Raw genomic sequence first — 10,210 nt, 5'->3', positions numbered from 1 at the left:
AACTAGTATTTTTCTACTGATTGCTATTATTATAACTTTGAAGAGGATCTTGTGGCATACCTTGTCTTTGACCCCATGGTCTTCATTAAGAAATGTAGAGCACCTCTCCATTTTTATCAATGGATTTATACTCAGTAGGCATTGGTTATGTCTCCAGGCTTGCAACAAACTTGCATCTACATTGCCTTTTATTTTCCCTACAGTGTGGATAGAATCTAGCTAACATGCCATTAGCTTCATCCTTCTTCATTCTAGCATGCATGGTATCCAGCTGAGTGGCTACATCATTAATGATGTCTTGTTTAAAATTAGACAGTAAATTAGATAGTTCCATCTTTGATACTCCTGAACTGTCATTAGACTTATGTGGTAGATCTCTAAGTCCCCTACCTTTGTTCACAGTGGCTCTAGAATAATTCAGACATATACTTTGTATATCAAAAAAAAAATCTGAGTGACATCTCCTCCTACAATTAAATATAGAGCTTCAATACTCCCATCATTTACACCCCTCAAAAAAAAGGTGTTTCTTTGATTCTTCATTCTGTTGATGTTATGTATTACATTGTAGGTTTAACATGAACCCTAAAAAATAGTCTTCCAAGGTTTTATCATCCTTTTGGGACATTTTGAAAATGTCATCCCCTTTCAAATCTCAACCCCTACATTATTCTTTGTACTTTTTGATAAGCAAGTTGCTCATTGTGGGCCAATCTACTACAACATTGGTAGCCAAACCCATGAACCATCTTAGAGTAGCTTCCTTTAAGGTGGATGGGAACAACTTTAGCTTGTGCGCATCAGTTGTATAGTCATAATTTTTGCAAAGGATATCAAACTCAAAGAGGAAGGTTTAATGTTCTTTAGTAATTAGGCCATAGAACTTGGGAAGTGTAGCAGAAGGTATGTTCTTCAAATTTTGATTACCTTACTAAGGAGGGATAGGAAAGGGAAATGTAGGTTGAGGCTAAGCCATTCTTTAAGGAGGACTTGGTGATGGTGGTTGATAGATAACAAGGTTAAGTGGATTATCTTGGTATTCAAGTTTTAAAAAGAGATCATTCAAATTCAAAGATCTATCAGAGGATGCGGGTATTCATTCTTGAGTAGTAGAAAATGGATTTTCAAAAGGTTCTACTTCTTCATTCTCGCTATGAGGTTGCAGGGAATAAATCTCCCAAGGAGGTCTCTTTTTCTATGCATGCAAAATAATGCAAAATTTAAATGAACATCATAACTTCAGGGTTAAACTAGATTGACACCTCCCCTAAAATGGTGCCAAAAATGTTTGGTCAGCTTAATATCTTAATAATAGAGGATTGGACATCCTTTCATATTGAACCCATGGTCAGACAACATCATGTTTTTTACTTAAAATAGTACACTGACTTTATTTAATTTTTCAACCTGGGAACATAGACTTGAGAGGATGACTGCCAAGTCTATGCTCTAATTCTCCTTCAAGTCATTACAACTAAAGCGAAGAGAATGTTGAAGGAATTCTATGCTAGCAAATGAAACAACAACTTATCTCAAAGCTTTAAAGTCAAGCTGCAATAGTATACCTATCTATTCACTTATGGTGCAAGAACAATTCATTGATTTTTTTATTAATGATTATAGGGGTAACAAAATTATATCTTGCAAGGAAATGAAATCTATTCTAACAAAATATTTCACTCACCAAGTGGGCCCCCTTGGATGAGTGAATAGAAAAGACAATCAAGATAAAAGAAATAAACTTGAACTTCTCATTCTATTCATTCATGGTGAAATAATTAGACTTGATTAAAAATTGAATCACACTCTACTGGTATGAAAATTAACTTATCTTCTTCTTTCAAAAAATATGCTTAAGGCTACAGTAGACATTATTTAAATGAAACTAAAACTACTTCCTAACTCTATGATTGTTCCATTAATGAGGATCAATTATAGACTCATAAAGTTTGAAATGGAATCACCATTAACCTGATGGATACAATTGATTAAATTTGTGTTGTCTTTGATGTTACACAAATGTCATATTACTATCAATCATTATATGTCGAGCTCACTCAGGTAGTGAAGATAGTTCTTAGTGTCTACTAAGCATTCCTATGTTTGCCTAGTTCAAAAGGTAGTATTTACCGAGTTCACTCGGGTGTCAAAAGAAAAGTTACAAAAAGTGAATGTTAACCAAGATCACTTAGTTAACGAAGGAAAGTTGGATGCAACTAGTACCAACTAGGCTCACTTAGTTGCTAAAGGATTTTCACAAGTTTGTAGTGTTAACCATCCTTATATTTTTTAACAAAGGAAATCATTTCTGAGTTAGTTTCTACCGAGCTAGGTCAGCTAACAAAGGATTTTTTTATTTTGTTGTACTAATCTTACTTGTTTTATCTATTGATTCTAGTTGACTAAGGTGATGAATATTGATTATTCTAAGTTGTATTTGAGCTGACTTGACAAAGTGGAAGATATAAGGTCAAGTTGTAATTTCAAAGAGTGTAATTCATGATGATGTGATTGAAGAGCTAGTGATGAGAAGAGGAAGCAAATTTAAAGGATAAGTAGAATATCCTTGTGGAGCAACTTCGATCAGGAAGGATCAAGTACAAGTCAAAATAGAGACTAGTAATCAACAAATTAGTTGCATTCAAATCAAGTCATTTAATTGTTACTGTCTAACTAGCAGTAATCTAAATCTCTCAATAGAGTTGGCTTAATAGCTATTTGCAAATCCTCTAACAAGGTGGCAGTTCTATTGAATTGTCTCAAGACCTCTAACCAGGCCACTCTTAACAAGATGATTAAATCCTTTAACAGGGTCACACCTAACAATGTGTTTTTTAACCTTTAACAAGATTGGCTCCTAATAGGGCCCACTTCAGAAGAGTGAAAAATAGTAACTAGTTGCAAATGGTGGTTTTTCCCAAATTGGGTTTCCACGTTAAATCTTGGTGTCTATTATGTTCATGCTATTTTTTGTTATGTGTTTTTAACTTAGTTAAAGTAATGTTAATCATAGACAACATCTAAAGGTTTATATGTTAAGCATTTACTGAGCTAATTCAGTTATTATCGAGTTATAATATTCAGTGTGTGCTAACTGAGCTTCAACAATATTCAGTTTTTCAGCTTGCATTTTTGTACTGACATCTAAGGGATCTAGGATTTATTTTAGTAGTAACTGATTCACCCCTCCCCTCTTAGTTACTCCTCTTATATTTCCAACAATTGGTATCAGAGCTTTTGGTGCTTGCAAAAAAGGTTTCAAGGACCTAAGCTAAAGATCAGGATGTCTTACAAAAGAGAGATTCCCAAGTTGAATAGAGACAATTTTGTAGCATGGAAAGGACTTATGAGGTTACATCTAGCTACCATCAATGATTTAGGTTGCAACTATCTTGATGTTGAATACAAGACTCCCACTGGAACTTTATCAATTGAAGATATTGCTGAAAAGAAGAATCATAACATCATGATGATTGATATTACATCTACTCTTAGTTATGCTAAATTTGATGAAATAAAAGATTGCAAAACTTCTTATGAAATGTGGAACAAACTAAAAGATATCTATGGAGGAGATGACAATGTAAGAAGAGCCAAAGCAAAAAGCCTTAGAGGACAATCTAATCAAATGAGAATGAGAGAAGATGAAAACATTGCAAAATATGTGGAAAGGATCAAGGCCAGTGTAAGTGCAATCAAAGCATCTAGAGGAGAATCAAGGAGGAGACTATTGTAAGTAAAGTGCTCAAAAATCTTGTTCCTATCTATGCAATTAGAGTGTCTTCTATTCAATAAAAGAGATGTGATTTAAATAACAAATTAGGCTTGGATGCTCTAGTTAGAAGATAGACAACTTTTGAATTAGATAACTATGATAACTATGCTCCTACTTCAAAGAATATTGAACCTACATTTAAAGCTAAACTCACACTCAAAGAAAAGGGTAGAATGTCAAAGTCTACTCAATCAAGAAGTGAAGAGGATCAAACATCAAAAGAAAGTTCAGATAGTGATCTTGAAGTTGTTGAAGCCCTGCTTGCAAGGAAGTATTTCAAAGAAAGCAGAAAGTATAAAGGACAAGTATTAGCTCCTGGTACACCATAGTAGAATGGTATAACTAAAAGAAGAAATAGATCTATCATGGATTGTGCAAGAACCCTGATGATTGAAAAGAATGTTGCTCTCAAATACTAGAAGGAAGCTATTAGCACTGCAATTGATACCTTGAATAGAGTTTAGTTGAAGAAAGATTCAAACAAAACACCTTATTAGCTATGATATGGCTACAAACCTAATGTAAGTTACTTGAAAGTATTTGGCAGAAAATGTTATATATTGAAAGAATCTAGAAAAGGAAATTTTGATGTAAAAGGTGATGAAGGCATATTTCTAGGATACTACTTTAAAAGTAAAGCATACAGATGTTTGAATTTGTCTACTCAGAAATTCATGGAAAGTGCACATGTTAGAATTGATGAGTTTGTAGAAAAGAGTGAAGAAGAAAGTAATAAGGAGCTAGAAGATTATAGGATATTTTTTGACTATGAACCTGATAACCTACAAAATCTATTTGAGAGAAAAGAAGCTTCATCTTCTGAGTCCCCAAAAACTCCAATAGTTACTGAGTTGTAGATAGTGCAACCCGAGCTACAAGGACCTGAGTCACAATCAGAGGCTACCAAGCTAGTTCAAATCGAACCTAATGGACCCGAGTCAAAGACAAAAGGACCCAAGCTTGAAACTATTATTCAAGAAGAAGATGGTGGAACTCATTCAAAGACCAAAGAGTTTGTGTTAGCAAGATATGTCAGAAGACATCATGCACCTAAGTAGATCATTAGAGACAAATTAAAGATGCAAACTAATAGGTACATGTTTACTTGTTGAATTTGAACCTAGAAGTGTTAAGGATTCTCTAGAAAATGAAAGTTGGATTGAAGCAATGAATGAAGAGATAGAACAGACAACAACAAAAAAAAACTTGGATTCTTGTTACTAGACCCAAGTATAAAAATGTAATTGGTACAAAGTGGATATTTAGAAATAAGCCGAATGAAGATAGAAAAGTTTCAAGAAACAAAGGAAGATTAGTGTGCAAAGGTTATTCTCAAGAAGAAGGTATTGACTATGGTGAGACTTTTGCTCCTATGGCAAGACTAGAAGGTGTTAGAACCTTACTAGCATATGCATCACATAGAGGATTTAAAGTATATCAAATGGATGTCAAATATGCATTCTTGAATGGAATTCTTGATGAAGAGGTTTACATTGAACAACCAGAAGGTTTTTTAGATCATAGTAGAAGAGACATGGCTTGCAAGTTATACAAAGCATTATATGGTCTCAAGCAAGCTCCCAGAGCTTGGTATGAAAGACTTCATAATTACTTGGTACAGATTGGCTTTCAAAAGAGAAATGATAATAGTAGTTTGTATATCAAGGAGAGACCAAACAAGAAGATTGTGTTGGAAAAGATATTTGTTGATGATACTCTATTTATAGGAAATGATGACTTGAGCAAAGCATTTTTGGAAGAAATGAGTAAAGAATTTGAGATGTCCATGTTTGGTGAAATAAAATTCTTTGTTGGACTGCAAATACAATAGAAAAAAAAATGGCATCTACATCACTCAATCTAAGTATATCAAGGAGATACTAAAGAAATTTGGAATGGAAGATTCAAGACCAGTTGGAATCCCTATGTCTACTGGACATAAGCTTTCCAAAAATGATGATTCCAAAGAAGCAAATAAGACCACTTATAGATCAATGATTGGAAAATTGTAGTATGTAGTACACACAAGGCCTAATATTGCTCTAGCAGTTGGAATAGTGGCAAGATTCTTAGCAAATCCCAAGGAAAATCACATGATGGCAATCAAAAGAATCATGAGATATCTGAAAGGTACTAAAGACTATGGTTTATAGTATAAACTTGGAGGCAATTTGGACTTGAAAGTATTTACTGATGATGATTAGGTAGGAAGTCTTGATGACAGAAAAAGCACTAATGGTGGAGCATTCTTTCTTGGTAAAAGACTGGTATCTTGGATAAGCAAGAAACAAAATTGTACATCTCAATCCACAACAGAGGCAAAATATGTAGCAGTAGTAGTCAATTGTTTTAACATTATTTGGTTCAAACAACTATTGGAAGGAATGAAGGTAGAGATCAAAGATCCAGTAGTCATATATTGTGATAACACCAGTGCAATCAACATATCAAAGAATCTAGTAATACATTCCAAAACAAAGCATATTGCTATAAAATATCACTTCTTAAGAGAGTTAGTGCAAGATAAAGAAGTCAAATTAGAATATGTGAATATAAAGGAATAGATTGCTAATAAATTCACCAAGCCATTACCTAAGGATGCATTTATGTATCTAAGAGGTAAGTTAGGGGTCATTCCCCTACCTAAAATTCACTAAATGAATTTTAGTGAATGCATCAACTAGAACCTGTTGAAGATCAATCAGTTGGTGCAGAATTAGCAATGGCATATTGCAGATGAATCAGTACTTAAGGTACATTGGTATTTACAGAACTATTATCTTTGGCATGTGTTGTCAAAGAGGGAGAAGTTTACTATCATATCTCCAAGAAATTTTTGTAACCAGAATAAAGTAAGAAACTAGAGAGGGAGAAGTTTTCCAAAGAAGAAGTTTGTTGAAAGAGGGAGAATATTTTGAATGAACTTGGTAGTAGTTTTTGCAAATAGAATCTAGTAAAAGGAAGAGCTTATACTGATAGAGGGAGTTCTCAAGTTTGAATCCAAAATTTCATTGTGCTATGACATTTTGTGTTCCCATCAATGCCAAAGAGGTAGATTGTTGGATACAATTGATTAATTATGTGTTGTCTTTGATGTTACACAAATGTCATATCATTATTAGTTAGTATATGTCGAGCTCACTCAGGCAGTGAAGACAATTCTCAATGTCTATAGTGCATTCCTGTGTTTGTCTAGTTTTGAAGGAAGTGTTTACCAAGTTCACTTGGGCATCAAAGGAAAAGTTGCAAAAAGTGAGTGTTAACTGATCTCACTCAGTTAACGAAGTTAAGTTGGATGGAACTAGTGTTAAATGAGCTCACTCAGTTGCCAAAGGATTTTTACAAGTTTGTAGTGTTAACCAAGCTTCTGTTGGTTAACAAAGGAAATCATTTCTAAGTTAGTTTCTACCAAGTTGGGTCAGCTAACAAAAGATTTTCTTATTTTTTTGTACTAAGCTTAATTGTTTTTTCATTGATTCTAGCTAACTAAGGTGATGAATATTGATTATTCTAAGTTATATTTGAGCTAACTTGACAAAGTGAAAGATATAAGTATAATGTCAAGTTGTGATTTGAAAGAGTGTAATTCATGATAATGTGATTGAAGAGCTAGTGATGAGAAAAGGAAGTGAATTTGAAGGATAAGAAGAATATCATTGTGGAGCAGTAAAGATATATTCGATCAAGAAGGATCAATAACAAGCCAGAATAGAGATCTATAATCAACAAATCAATTGTATTCAAATCAGGTTATCTCATTGTTACTCTCTAACCATTGTAATAGTAATCTAAATCTCTTAATAGAGTTGGCTTAACAGCTATCTACAAATCCTCTAACAAGGTGGCAATTCTATTGAATTGTCTGAAGACCTCTAACTAGGCCACTCCTAATAGGGTGATCAAATCTTTTAATAGGGTCACACCTAACAGTGTGTTTTATAACCTTTAACAAGGTTGGCTCCTAACAAGGTTCACTTCAGAAGAGTAAAAAATAGTAACTAGTTGCAATTGGTGGTTTTTCCTAAATTGGGTTTCCACGTTAAATCTCGGTGTCTGATGTGTTCATGTTATTTTCTATTATGTATTTTCAACTTAGTTAAAGTAATGTTAATCATAGAAAACATCTAAAGGTTTATATGTTAAGCACTTACTAAGCTAATTTAGTTATTACTAAGTTACAATATTCAATGTGTCTTTGTCGAGCTTCAACAGTATTCAATTTTTTAGTTTGCATTTTTTTACTGACATCTAAGGGATCTAGGATTTATTTTAGTAGTAATTAATTCACCCCTACCCTTTCAGTTACTCCTCTAATATTTCCAACATAACCATGCATAAATCGTCTAGGAATATAGCAGGTTGTGGAAGCTCCATTTGTGCGCTATACCAATAGAAAGCATATAATGACTTGCTCCACTTGCAATGGTTTAGCAATCAAGTTGGCTCTGACTTTAATGCTGAGGTGTTGACCCTTATATATCTGCAGCAAGTTCTTGAAAAACATTCAATGCACACAACTTCCACATACATATATTTATTCCATCATCAATATTAGAAAAGGTGTAAAGTTCAAATTACCACTCTTGCAAATCCTATGGCTATAGGAGGAAAATTATGCAAAACATTGCATAAATGGGGAAACATTTATCAGCATGTAATATTACTTCATTATACCATTTTTTTTCATAGATCCAAGCAAATATAGCATATTTGAACTATCCATACTTCTACTTCATGTCTTAACATATATTTAGCATATACATAAAAACATAAGTTCATCTTCTTCAAACCATAAAGTCATGACTCTTTCTACAAGATAATTTCTTAAAGACAAAATTAAAAGATCTTAAAACAATGACCTTTTAAAGGCCCATCAAAGAAAGTAAAAAGATAATTATTGTGCACAATCATTTTTTTACCTCTTTTGGCATAATCATTCTTACAATTTTTTGGCTCAATCTCCAATTGGTCAGTATGTGTTTTGAAAAATTATTCTTGGACTGTGAGTCAAGAAAAAGAGAAATATCAAACTTGAAAAAGATGTACATAAATGCGATTAATTTTTAAACTTCAATTTTATAAACTTACAAAGAGAACCATAGAATTATAAGAAACAATTGTGGTTTGTATTATTTGAAAATTATAGTTACAAGTGATAAAGTGATATACCTTTGATTCAGAGAGCGCAAATAATGGAAATGAAATATTTTCAAAGGTGCAAGCTCAATTGCCACACCACCCCCCCCCCCCCCCCCCCTCATGTGGATGGCATTGTTAAGTAGAGAATAGTTACATACATACATACATACATGGTTAAGTGCTACCTAACTATGTCCAAGGCATCTGCACACTGGAGGCATACTTTGCCTACCAAGTTGCCTACATACCTGTATACAAAGGATCAAGACCCTTGAACTAATCACTCTAATGAATATGTAGTTCTAGTTTCTAATTATTTTGATGTAGCTATATTCCCATTACCACTAGTGAGCTTTACTCACTTAATACAACTCTTCGCCATTATACACTCACTCAAGTGAATTAGGTGGTTTTCTATAATTACAATCCTATAATACTCTAGTGCAACCTTTGTGTTGTAGTTTACAGTTAATGTAAGGTTTACCTATATAAGTCCTAATTCGCTCCTTATATAGTTATGTTTAAAAGCTTGTGATAATAATCAATGGGTCTAAATAGACCAGTCAAGTATTTAAACATGCCTCAACCAATTATGATTAAATTTTGGATCACCTACCTAATTAGTTTGGAATTTTGTTCTCACCAAAAATCATAAAATGTAATAACAATTGTGCCAAAAAGAATGTAAAAAGATGATTATCATAAAAAGATGATTATCGAGCACAATCATTTTTTTTAGCTCTTTTGGCACAATTGTTCTTACAATTTTTTGGGTCAATCTCCAAATAGTCAATATGTGTTTTGAAGAATTATTCTTGGACTATGAATTAGGAAAAAGAGAAATATCAAACTTGAAAAAAGTGTATATGGCTTGTCACTTAGCACGAGTTGAGTGAGTTTTATTGTTTTATTATTTGGATTAGAGATAATGTCATTATTTTATTATTTGGAACCACTTCAACATCCTTTGCATGGTTTAGAGGTAATATCTTCTTCTTTTTGTAACCAGTTCAAATACCTATGCCAAAGTTACAACACAATGTGAAGTTGATTTTAGATATAAATAAATAATTTATTTTTTAAATGACATAAATCATTCCCAATTTTATGTTCACAACTCAAATACTCTCCCATGGCCTGATCTCTCTATTGTGCCAAGATCTCTCTATTTATATACAATTATACATATACGCATATATGCATATACATATGGATATATATGTACATACATACATACATATACAGCAATCACAAGGGCATGAAAACAAAATCCTAGATCTCCACTAATCTCCACAA

This window comes from Cupressus sempervirens, chromosome 6 (assembly GCF_028749045.1).
Source record: "Cupressus sempervirens isolate cs-2001-9-10 chromosome 6, ASM2874904v1, whole genome shotgun sequence".
In the NCBI taxonomy this organism is placed as follows: domain Eukaryota; kingdom Viridiplantae; phylum Streptophyta; class Pinopsida; order Cupressales; family Cupressaceae; genus Cupressus; species Cupressus sempervirens.
The sequence above is the reverse complement of the archived record's forward strand: the minus strand, read 5'-3'. Positions refer to the sequence as shown.